Source organism: Tamandua tetradactyla, chromosome 8 (assembly GCF_023851605.1).
Source record: "Tamandua tetradactyla isolate mTamTet1 chromosome 8, mTamTet1.pri, whole genome shotgun sequence".
In the NCBI taxonomy this organism is placed as follows: Eukaryota; Metazoa; Chordata; class Mammalia; order Pilosa; family Myrmecophagidae; genus Tamandua; species Tamandua tetradactyla.
Window position 1 is genome coordinate 122,885,584 of NC_135334.1, and position 12,821 is coordinate 122,898,404.

The 12,821-nt window shown below is 47.1% G+C and overlaps 1 long non-coding RNA gene across 1 annotated transcript; it reads left to right on the plus strand.

Moving 5' to 3' along the window:
* Window positions 1-1,421: 1,421 nt before the first annotated feature.
* On the plus strand, window positions 1,422-4,313 carry LOC143643785 (uncharacterized). Its single transcript, XR_013156400.1, has 3 exons — window positions 1,422-1,507; window positions 3,090-3,243; window positions 3,951-4,313. It is a non-coding gene; the product is annotated as an uncharacterized LOC143643785 (long non-coding RNA).
* The last annotated feature ends 8,508 nt before the right edge of the window (window positions 4,314-12,821 follow it).

Sequence of the window (12,821 nt, forward strand, 5' to 3'; positions counted from 1 at the left end):
ATCCAGCGGCGGCAAAGAGAAGGGAAAGGGCTGCTCTCCTGTCCTCACTCTGTTGGAGACAGTGTGATGGCACCAGCTACTGGAGTCGTAGCAGGATCTATCCAAACAGAAACTACATGCACACTTGAACCCAGGAATTTCATTCTGAGTGTCTATCAGAAGGAAACACTCATGTGAAAGAGGTTGCAATTACAAGGTTGTTTGCTGCAGCACTGTCTGCAAAACCAAAAAACTGCTAATCACTTAAGGGTCTTTTGGTGGGAGAATGGCTCGGAAAACACGGCACTTGCTATTGAACACCGGCCAGCAGTTTAAAATGAATGACACAAATGTGCACATTCTTACATGGAAAGCCTTCCAAGAACCAGCGAAGTGAAAAAGCAAGTTGCAGAACAATATGTATAGTAAAATCCTATTTGTATACATTCAAAAACATGTACATTTGTGTGTGCAGATCTATGTGTAAAAATGCATAAAAAATGTCTAGAAGAATCCTCAGAAAACTCTTAATGATTAACACAGCACATGGGTTAGGTTTGGCAAGGACGGGTGAAGGGAGATTTACTCTGGGTACTTTGGAATGGGCACATTTTGAAATGAAAGAGCGTTATTAATGAACTGCATTTAAGTCCTTGTGCTGTAATGCCCACAAGAGTCAGGCACCGGGAGTGCTAGTGGTGAGCTAAGCCAGGGTTGTTTGGGGGCTGAGTGATCGGCCTGGAGGACTGCGCAGAGAAGCTCCTTACTTACTTATTTACTGTTATTTTACCACTTCTGTCCTCATCAGATCTGCGACATCTCGCCTGAGCAAGGCTGGGGTGGTGGGGGGAAGCATACGAGCTCCGGGTCAGGAGGCCCAGGGGGTCGCCCAGGACCCACCCTGTCCAGGCTGAGCTGGTCTGGGTAAGGGAAGCGTCCGCTGGGTTTCGCCAGGATCCCACGAGCTGATGGCGCCTCACAAATACCGCTCCGGTGGCCGCTGGCATCGTAACACTGGGGTCCGGGGCATCTTGAAGTGGCCTCCGCAGATGCTCGTGCTGGTATCCAAGGCTTGCCAGGACCTGGGCTGCAGTACAGGAGGGCTGCATCCCACCAGCCTGCTCCTTGCCGAGCTGTGTTGAGACGGGTGCTGGAGGCCAACTGGCAAGCACACCACAGTCCAGGGCTGGAGCAGCCGCGCTCCCCACGCGGGCGTGAGCGGGGGTGGGGGGGGCGGGGGGGAGGAGCGGGGGGGAGGGGAGGCGGGGGGATGGGGGGAGGGGCCGGCGGGGGCCATTCTCCCTCATCAGGCTCACAGCCTCCCACTCTGGCCACAGGCGTGTCACCTGGGGGGACGGGGGGGGGGGGGGGGACGGAGGGGGAGGGGCCGGGGAGGGAGGGGCGGTGCCCCCCAGGTGCCCGCCCAGGTGCGGAGTGCAGCTGGAGCTCTTCCCGAAGGCTTCACCCCCTTTCCCCGATGACGTCCTGATGGTAAAACCGACTTTCCTAGAGGATGTCTTTTCATCTGGTCAGTACTGTTGGATTTTTAAAACTATATTACGTATTTTAAAAATATAAAAAGTTTTCTGTTGGAAGGGAACAGCACAGCCAGTTTTAAAAATATAAAAAGTTTTCTGTTGGGAGGGAACAGCACAGCCGGTTCATGGTCGCTGCCCTGCCTCCTTCCTCTACAGCTGCTTATGCCACAAGCGCAGTATCTCACTGGCTGACAGTGACGTGTCTTTTAGGAATATTTATACTCTTATCCATAGCACTTGGTGTGATTAATTCATCAGCATAAAATGCGAACAACTTTGCCTGTATTGTCTGAAAGACTTTGGAACAGGAGACGTGGGTGACATGAATAGCACAAGCCCAGCAAACCGACCTAAGAACCTGGATGACATTATTTGTTCAGAAATGAAACTGTCACATTCCACTTGTCCTAAGTTCTTTTTTCCTTTCTTTATTATTTTTTGTTTCATCTGTATTCATTTTCTATTCCTGCATGATGAATTACCACAAACTTAAGTGTCTTAAAGAGAACCCATGTATTGGTTGGCAGTTTTCATCCACCAGGAGTCTGGGCACAGCTTAGCCGGGTGGTCTGCTCAGAGACTCGTGGTGTTGGACAGGGCTGAGTTCTCATCAGAGGCTTGGGGTCCTCTTCCAAGCTCTTGTGGCTGTTTGGCAGAATTTGCTTCCTTGCAGCCATATAACTTAGGGCAGCTTGCTTCTTCAAGAGCAGTGGGATCTTCTCTGATCCCAGGGAAAGCATAAATCTTAAAGGGTTCACCTGCTTAGGTCAGGCCCACCCAGGATCACCTTCCTTTTGAGTAACTCAAAGCCAATTGATTAAAGACTTTAATTACACATACAAAAGTTCCTTCACCTTTGCCCTATAATGTAACCTATCAAAGGAGTGACATCTGCCATATGCACATGGCCTGCCCACACTCAAGGAAAGGGGATTATTCAAGGGCTATTGGAGATCAACTCAGAATTCTGCCTACACATCATCTTTGTTATACTGAGCCATCATTAAAAAATTAGAAAATGCAGATAAACAAAAAGAAAAATCTGTCAGTAGTTGAAAATCCTCTTAGCATGTTGATACAGCCTTCTACACTTTTCCCATAAGACTAAGTATTTAAAAAAGGGAATACATAATATCCTGTTACTGACTCTTTTTTTTTCCAGTTTAACTATGTTTTGCAAACATCTCTCTATTTCCACACACAACTATCTACTGCATTCATTGTAAAGACTGGAAAACACTTCATATTATGAAGCTACCACAATTTGGACAGTCTACTATTTTTTTTTTTATTTTAAATATTGGGGGGGGGGGCCAGCATTAGATTTACAGGAAAATTGTGAAGAAAGAAAGTACTAGAGTTCCCACATGCCTCACACCCAGATTACCCTCTTATGAACAGTTAACGTTAGTATAGTACATTTGCTACAATTAATGAACCAATATTTGATACATTATTATTAACAAAGTCCATATTTATTCAAATTTCCTTAATTTTTACCTAATGTCCTTTTTTCTGTTTCAAGATCCCAACGAAGATACTGCATTACATTTAGTTGTCATGTCTCCTTAGGTTCCTTTGGCTGTGATGGTTTTTCAGACTGTCCTTGCCTTGAACGCCTTGGCAGTTTTGGGAAGTAGTGCTCAGGTATTTTATAGAATGCGCCTCACCTGGGATTTGTCTGCCACTCTTCTCATGATCAGACTGGGAGCATCATTTTGGGAAGGTAGGCTACATTTTCATCAAATCTTATCAAGGGTACATACTATCAATTTGGCTTATCCCTGTTGATTTAAACTTAGAAGAAACACTTTTGGAAAAAATTCACTATGTGCAGTGCACACTTAAGGAGTGGGGAGTTATACAGCCCTTACTTCAGGTCAGAGAACTTGTGCATAAATTATTTGATATTCTTCTGCATGGGGTATTTGTTTCTTGAACCACCAACCCTCTCCCCATTCATTCATTCATTCATTCATTCATAAGAGTATGGGCTCATGTGCATTATTTTATAAATTGGGTTATAATTCAATCCTTCATTTACTTTCTTGCTCAAATTGTTCCAGTTTTGTCCTTTGGAAACTCTTTCATTTGACTCTTGTGAGTCAAGATATTCTCATCACTGTGGGTTTGTTTGCTTGTTCGTTTGAGCACGTCTTTGCTTTCCAGCACTGCAAGGTGCTCCAGGTTCATCTTGCACATTCCTGCCCCAGCCTGAGAACCAACAGCCTACTAATTTTTGACAATCAGATTATTTCCAGGGTTGCTGTCCCCCTACTATTTCTAAACAAGGCTGCGATGAACATCCTTGAGAAAATATTTTTAAATGGGTGCATTTTTCTGATGATTTCAGTTGAGTTGTAAAAGGACAGGAACCGGAGCTGAGACAAGGCTGGTGAAAGGATTTAACCCAAAACTCCCTCTGTCCAACAGGCCCATTTGCACTTAGGAATGGGATTCATGTGGCAAGTGAAATGAGGAGATGTCGCTCCCCCCATCCCTGCATCGTGATGAGACTTTGCGGGTCTGGGTATAAAAGCGGGACTTACCTGATGTATTGGTTTCCTGGGGATTCCACAACAAGTTACCACAAACCGGATGACATAAAACAACAGAAATTTGATATATCGACCAATGGAATCGAATAGAGTGCTCAGATATAGACCCTCTCATCTATGGACATTTGATCTTTGATAAGGCAGTCAAGCCAACTCACCTGGGACAGAGCAGTCTCTTCAATAAATGGTGCTTAGAGAACTGGATATCCATATGCAAAAGAATGAAAGAAGACCCATCTCTCACACCCTATACAAAAGTTAACTCAAAATGGATCAAAGATCTAAACATTAGGTCTAAGACCATAAAACAGTTAGAGGAAAATGAAGGGAGATATCTTATGAATCTTACAATTGGAGGCGGTTTTATGGACCTTAAACCTAAAGCAAGAGCACTGAAGAAGGAAATAAATAAATGGGAGCTCCTCAAAATTAAACACTTTTGTGCATCAAAGAACTTCATCAAGAAAGTAGAAAGACAGCCTACACAATGGGAGACAATATTTGGAAATGACATATCAGATAAAGGTCTAGTATCCAGAATTTATAAAGAGATTATTCAACTCAACAACAACAAAAAGGCAACCAACCCAATTACAAAATGGGAAAAAGACTTGAACAGACACCTATCAGAAGAGGAAATACAAATGGCTAAAGGCACATGAAGAGATGCTCAATGTCCCTGGCCATTAGAGAAATACAAATCAAAACCACAATGAGATATCAGCTCACACCCACCAGAATGGCCATTATCAACAAAACAGAAAATGACAAGTGCTGGCGAGGATGCGGAGAAAGAGGCACACTTATCCACTGTTGGTGGGAATGTCAAATGGTGCAACCACTGTGGAAGGCAGTTTGGCGGTTCCTCAAAAAGCTGAATATAGAATTGCCATACGACCCAGCAATACCATTGCTGGGTATCTACTCAAAGGACTTAAGGGCAAAGACACAAATGGACATTTGTACACCAATGTTTATAGCAGCATTATTTACAATTGCAAAGAGATGGAAACAGACAAAATGTCCATCAACAGACGAGTGGCTAAACAAACTGTGGTATATACATACGATGGCATATTATGCAGCTTTAAGACAGAATAAACTTATGAAGCATGTAATAACATGGATGGACCTAGAGAACATTATGCTGAGTGAGTCCAGCCAAAAACTAAAGGACAAATACTGTATGGTCCCACTGATGTGAACCGACATTCGAGAATAAACTTGGAATATGTCATTGGTAACAGAGACCATCAGGAGTTAGAAACAGGGTAAGATAATGGGTAATTGGAGCTGAAGGGATACAGACTGTGCAACGGGACTAGATACAAAAACTCAAAAATGGACAGCACAATAATACCTAATTGTAAAGTAATCATGTTAAAGCACTGAATGAAGCTGCATCTGAGCTATAGATTTTTGTTTGTTTGTTTTTCTTTTTTTTTTACTATTATTATTACTTTTATTTTTTTCTCTATATTAACATTCTATATCTTTTTCTGTTGTGTTGCTAGTTCTTCTAAACCGATGCAAATATACTAAGAAACGATGATCATGCATCTATGTGATGATGTTAAGAATTACTGATTGCATATGTAGAATGGTATGATTTCTAAATGTTGGGTTAATTTCTTTTTTTCCGTTAATTAATAAAAAAAGATAACATAAATAAATAAATGACATAAGAGTGCCACAGATTATTTAAAAGAAAAAAAAAACAAATTTATTCTCTCACAGTTCTAAAGATGTCCAAAACCAAGATGTCAGTAGGGTCATGCACCCCAAAAGACTCTAGGGGTCCTTCCTTGACTCTTCTAGTTTCTGGTCGTTGCCAGAAGCCCTTAGCATTCCGTGGCTTGTGGCAGTGTAACTCCAATCTCTGCTTCCATCTTCATGTGGCTTTCTTCCTTCTCTGTCTGTCTATTCTGTGTCCAGATTTCCCTCTTCTTATGATATCAGTCGTTGGATTAGATCCTGTCCCATCCAGTATGGCTTCATCTTAACTTGACTACATTGGCAAAGACCCCATTTCTAAATAAGGCCACATTCACAGGTACTGGGAGATAGGACTTTTTTTTTTGCATGAGCAGACACTGGGAAACGAACCCAGGTCTCTGGCATGGCAGGCGAGAACTCTGCCTGCTGAGCCACCATGGCCCAACCTGGGATTTTTTAGAAGATACAATTTCTTTTTAGAAGACACAATTCAACCCACTACAGCTGACAACAACAAATATTGGGGAGGATGTGGAGCAATCAAATGCTCATACATTGCTGGTAGAATGAAATATGGTACACCCACCTTGGAAAACAGTTTGGCAGTTTCTCTTAAGCATGCACTTTCTATCTGGCTGGCCATTCCAGTCCCAAGAGAAATAAAAGTATGTCCACAAAACATTAGTTCCTGAATGTTTATAGCAGCTATATCTGTAATAGTCAAAAACTGGAAACAAACCCAATGTCCATCAATAAGTAAGTGAATACAAAAATGGTGGTATATCCAAATGCTGGAAAAGTATTCAGCAACAAAAAGGAATACACTATTGATACTTGCATCAACACAGAAGACTCAACAATATGCTGTGCAAGAGAAGTCAGACACAATAGAATATATTTGAAATGATTCCCCTTATATGAGATTTTAGAATAGGCAAAACTAATCAATAGGGATGGAAAACAGATCAGTGGTCCCCAAGGGTGGGGGTAGGGTGAGGTTGGAAGGGGAGATTGACTGCAGAGGGGTTCAAGGGAGGGTGATGGAAATGCCCATACCTTCCTTGTGTGCTGGACTGGGTTTATACATTTGTCAAAACTCTTTAAACTGTGCACCTAAAATGGATGCATTTTCCTTTCTCACCAAAAGGGGGGAAAGAAGTATAACAAATAAAGTATCAGTGGCAGAGAGAGTTCAAATAGAGTCAGAGGCTACTCTGGAGGTCACTCTTCCTCATGCTTTAATTAGACCTTGCTACCCATCATGACTTGCCAAACCGCAGCCAGAATCATTCCACTCAACCCTGAAGAGCACCTAGGGTGTTAGATAAGGTTCTCCAAAGGCTCCAGGCACCAGGGCCACTTTCCAGAAACCTACAGCCTCCAGATGGGTCCCTGGACCAGTTAAGTCCTGAAACCCAGAGGGGCAGCCTCTCCACAACATCAGCCAGTTCCATCTCCCTACCCCATATTACTGACAGCTCCTTCCAACACGAAAAAGTTCGAATGAAATAGCCCAAATACCCTTAAAGAGTGGGAGAAAGCTCAAAGGTGATGGTGGAGTTATAAAGAGAAGGTCGGGTTTAACAAATGAGTATGACTGCAGAATCGTTATATTGTTTCTTCTTTAAATCTCCAGTGTCTGGGACCAGCTGGTAGTAAAAACCTAAACACATTCCAAACCCTGAAATCTTTCCTATAACTAATTGCAGTGTGCTTTGTAATTTATTGCTTTTTTGTAAATATGTTATTTTTCACAATAAAAAAATTAAAAATGGATGTAAATTTAAAGTAAAGTTTATTAAAAAAAAAAAAAAAGGAAAGAAAGAAAGAATACTGAGGGAGGGGTATGTGGGGAGGAAAACCCTCAGGGTAGAGTTCTGTTTGTTGGGTTTTGTTTTCTCACAGGAAGGAGGGTCTATTATTCGCCAGGGAAGCAGGTGGGGCCTGGACCCTGCTCGCCTGCCCTTCGCTGCCACCACCTGCACCCCCAGGTGCTGAATGACCAGTGTCTAGCATAGGCCCCGGGCCCAGGGACCCCGCCCCCTTCCAGGCAGCCCCGAGTCGACGTGCCGGGTGCCTGAGTGTGCTCCTGGTGGGCAAGGAGGGGCCGTAACACACAGGCACCTTTGCTGAGGGACACTCGGCGACAACCGGACAAAGGAGAGAGTCCTGGCTGCCCCTGCGGAGAGGCAGAGGCTGGGACCACGGGGCCGCACCGATGTCACTCGGTGAGAGCTGCAGTGGCCCGGAGCGACCCGCTGCCACCAGGAGCCTCACGGAGCTGCGGGTGTGGCCACGAGCAGCTCTCAGGGGCCGGGGCGGGTGGCCCTGCCAAAGGGGCCTGGCTGAGTGGCCCCCACACCCGCCACAGGGCTCCTGAGCAGTGGCCGGGGCTGGCGGTGCAGACGTGGGGGGAACCTTTGCAGCCAGGAGAGGGCGCCTGCTGCTTGCGGGGGGGGGGGGGGGGGCTTGTGCATGGAGGTATTTATGACCCATGAGTGTGCAGCCCTGCGTGGACCCCCACTGGGGCCCACGACGTGCCAGTTGCAGTCAGTCACTGGGGACAGGGCAGAGGCAGAGACAAGTCCCCGCTGGGGGGGGGGCCCACCTTCGCTGAGGGCTACAGGCAGTGCTTGCCTGGGCAGCTCTGTGCAGAAGGACAGTGCAAGGAGGGCCTGTGCGAGGGTGGCTGCGCCTGCGGGGAGGCGGCTCCCAGGTCCCCGGGGACACACTGCTGACCGGGACTTTCTCAGCCCAGCTGGGTCAAAGAGCGTAAACACTCTAAGGCTTTCTGATAAATATTGCTAAATAATCCCCCAGATCACTTCCTAGGTGGCCTTTTTAAGAAAGGAAGAGAATGCTCTGCATTTGAGGACTGCTTCAGCAAGTGCAGAGGGAGGACCCGGCCAGCTGGGGAACAACATGGTCCTCTCAAGGAACTGTCCTGTCCATTCCTCACACAGGTCGGGCCTGAGATTTTAAGAGTTCAAGTTCCTAGTGGTTGAAGAAAAGAGTCAGAAATGGTCAGCATTTCCACCCCACCCCTGCCTCCTATCAGTTCTGATGTGACTGCCGACAGCTTTACCCAAACTCTGTAAGCCTCGGTTTTCTCATCTGTAAAATGGGCCTTATAATCACATTTCACCCGGAGGGTTGTAAGAGGGTAAAACAAGACGGGACACATGAGGCACTTCACACCAGGCCAAGGCATACATCAGCTCAATTTTAAAAGACCCCAAATAATTTTAAAGACCGCCCCACCCCCACCCCCACCCCCAGAAAGGAGCAAGGAATTTCCTGCACTTCCCTAAGCAGGCCAGCTGAACAGGGTGAGCTCAAATTTCTCAAAACAGTTCACCTGTGGACTTAGACCAACTACAGAATTTCAACCCCAAAGTATACCTGCGTGTGCAAAGAACCCGCAAGCGATTCAGAACAAGGTCCAAGAGAAATCATGGTGAGCCAGAACACACTGAGCAACGGTTGGGGCAAGTTCTGATTGTTTGCTTGTTTTGTTTTAAAGCCCAAATACAAACATGGCCATTATTTTACCTGAAACTCAGAGACATGAAATGGTCTGCCTCGGCTGGCATGACACTGGATATTGCACGCGTCCACTTCGCACATCTGCTCTTGTCTCTAATTGCCCCAACGTTCCCGGACCCAGAAATCACACCTCAGCGGTTTTTTAAATCATAACACTGAGGAAATGTGTTGCTCCGTCGTGCCCCTGTCCAGCCACCCCCACCTCGGGGGCTGCGGCCACCACGTCCCAAATGCTGATCTGGGGACCAAGTTTTCACCCATCACTAGCGGGACAAGAAAAATCGAGAGAGTTTCTCATAAATTTTTAAATGTGTTCCGTTTTTTACTCTTAAATTGTGTCCTCTTTATTATATGTGTTCAAACATTCTTTTATAAAATTGAGCAAAAATGGATAGAGCTTAGTTGTGTTGTTTTTCTCTTCTGCTCTTACGTGGCTGAATAAAAGCTGGCAAACTAACTTTGCTCACCAAAATGTATTTTGAGATTTTGCTCGTCGACGCACTCCTGGAGTCTGGTTATCGGCCTGGAAAGGGGCCCCGCGTGTGAACTGGGGGACATTTCCATGACAGGGCGCCTGCTACGCTCCAGCTTTCTACGCATGTGGGTCACCCATTTCACCTTCACAGCGCAGCAGGTGGCAACAGTGCTTCCATGGAGGGGTCAGGAGAGCTAGGCTTCTAGAGGTTACGTGACTTGTCCACGGTCGCTCAGCTCAGAGGGGGAGGGAGAGAGCAGGATCTGAACCCAGGACTCCTGAAGCTAGCTCCAGTACGGAATGCACACACACAGCAGGAGATTCAGAAAACGTCTTAAGTCCCTGCAGAACCTAATGCAGACAATACTTATGTTCATAAGAACCAGGCTTCCTTCCCCAAACACTAGAGAGAGAGAGACAGGAACTACAGTATTTCATGGTCAAAACGCATTTTTAATAAACGAGTGTTAAGTGCTAAAAAATCAGGCATGAGCAGATTCCCCAGGCCAAGGGGTCGGGGCAGGTCCCACTGCATCCCCAGGGCAGGGACTGGGCTCGGCCACGGCCGCCTCGTTACCAGACAAATGTAGAGGAAACTGACACTTTAGGGAAAAACAAGAGTGATTAAGGGATGGAAGAATCCATGAGTGAAGATGAAGAAATAATTACGCCAACCTTGGCCAGCTCATAAATCAAGGGCGATCATTCCATCTGCAAACACCAGCAAGGTGAAAGGAATCAGAGAGAGGGGTGGGCTATTTGGTAAGTGCTTAAAAGTGACACAAGGGTGGCTCCGTGGTAGAATTCTCGCCTGCCATGCGGGAGACGTGGGTTTGAGTCCCGGCCCATGCACTTCCCAAAATAAACAAACAAAAGAAACTAACAAAAACAAACAAATAAAATTCAAAAAATGGTGCTGCAACAATGGAATACTCGCATGGAAAAATACAGCACACAAAACTAAAGAAAAGGGACGCGATGGCTGGAATCAAAAGCAGGCAGAAAGTTAGGGGCAGGCGGGTTCAGGTGATGGATGACCCCCTAGGGAAGGGGCCAGAACCAGGGTGGGGGTGGGGGATGGGGGATGAGGGGTGAGGACGAGGAGCTTTAGTCACCTGGAGATTGGACAGCCACGGCAGAGGAGCTTCACTCATCCCCCGAAGTGGGCCCCACGGCAGGACCCCAATGGGGGTGGGCAGCCCCGGCGGAGTGTCGCCCTCCTCCAGCTGTCAGCGGCTCCCCTCCCCACGGGCAGGGGCAGGGGACACCTGGGCCATTGGATGCGGCTCGTGCCTTTTTAGGGATCCCAGTGGAGGCCTGGGGAGTGACAGGGCCAGATCCCAGAAGAGGATAGAAAGTTTTCTGTCTGCTGTCCACCGTGATCAAACCATTTTGGCAGGCGCTGCTCTGAAACACCTCCCCAAAGAGAAGGGAAAGGTGGGACCGGAGGCCTACAGCGCAGTGAGGGAGTGGGGAGAGGCTGGGGCCCGCCTAAGAAGGGACGGAAAAGGAGCCGGCAAGGAGGACACGAAAGGCTGCAAATGGATGGGGGACCCGAAAAGTCTGCCGGCTTATGGTATAAGCCCAGTGGGACCCAGTTCCACGTTTCTCACACTGTCACACATTCTACTGGTGCCCCACGAAGGCCTGTCCCGAGGGGCCATTAAATGAGCATAAGAACGGCGCGAGGGGTCGGCAGGCCAGTAGAGAACTGGGGAAGCCCAGAAGTTAAGCACCTAGTGCACAGCATAAAGGATAAGCTCACTGAGGGCAGGAACCTGACTGCAAGCTCCGCAGCCCTTTCTCCCCTGGTGCTGCAAGAGTGCAGGGATAACGGACGGGAGCTAAGACGTCAAGCTTTTAAAAACAGTGACAACCACCGTCAGACAGGTTTCCATCCTTTATCAATTTCTCTCCTTGGTCTCTCTGTGACTTTTTTTTTTCCTTCATAAAACAGTCCAAGATTTTAGTCAGATATGCTTCTCAGAACTGCACGTTGGTTTTAAATGAGCTAAAGGAAAATAGTACCATGCCCTGGTCTGGGACAGTCTGTCCAGCTCTTGTCCACGTGGCTAACAGGCCTGGCTGGGAGGGGAGGGGCCCTGGGCCCCACCTGACGGCCCACCTGTCACCCCTGCATTAAAGCACCAAACCCAGGTTAGCGTCTGTGGGCACTGCACAGTGCCGGCCTCGGGGTGGGGTGGGGACAAAAAAGCTCAGGACCTGGACACTGAGGCCCTTGGCGACAGAAGGGGGCATGTGCATTTTTTTTAAATCCCTCGTTATCTCCCCCTGGGGTTGGGCGCTGAGAGCCACCATAAGTCATTTACTACTTAGTTGAGATGAAGGCTCAGCGCTGGGGTTGAGTTTAGGGTTAGAGAGGGCCCGAGTGGGTGGCCCCACCACGTGAGGGGGCACAGGGGGGCACACACGAAGACTAGGGAGCCAGAGACGACGCCTGTAGTTCCGTTCATTCATTAAACACAGACACACGTGCACCTGGAAACGAGGCCTACTTACGGGGCCCCTCACAGGAAGCCAGGATGAGAGGCGGGACCCCAGATTCAGGGTCAGCGTACGCACACAGACACACAGGGGGCAGGGAAATGTGAATGAATGTCTGTGGAACCGTGTGAAAGCTGTTACACTAAAAGTAAAGGGAAGGGCAGTACAACGGTGGTTCAGTGGCAGAATTCTCACCTGCCATGCCAGAGACCCGGGTTCGATTCCCGAAGCCTGCCCATGTTAAAAAAAAAAAGTAAAGGGATAGGGATGAGATTTGAAAATGAACCATGGGTTAGAGAATACGATTTGTATCAATGTTAAATATCCTGATTTTGACAACTGTACTGCAGTTATGTAAGAGAATGTCCTTGAACTTAGGAAATACACGCTGACGCATTTGGGGTTTAAAAAAAGCCTTCAAAAGACTGCATGTACATGTCTGGGGAGCACCGAGGGGAAGATCAACTCCAGGAGGAAGAAGGAGGAAGGAGAGAAGAGAAGAGG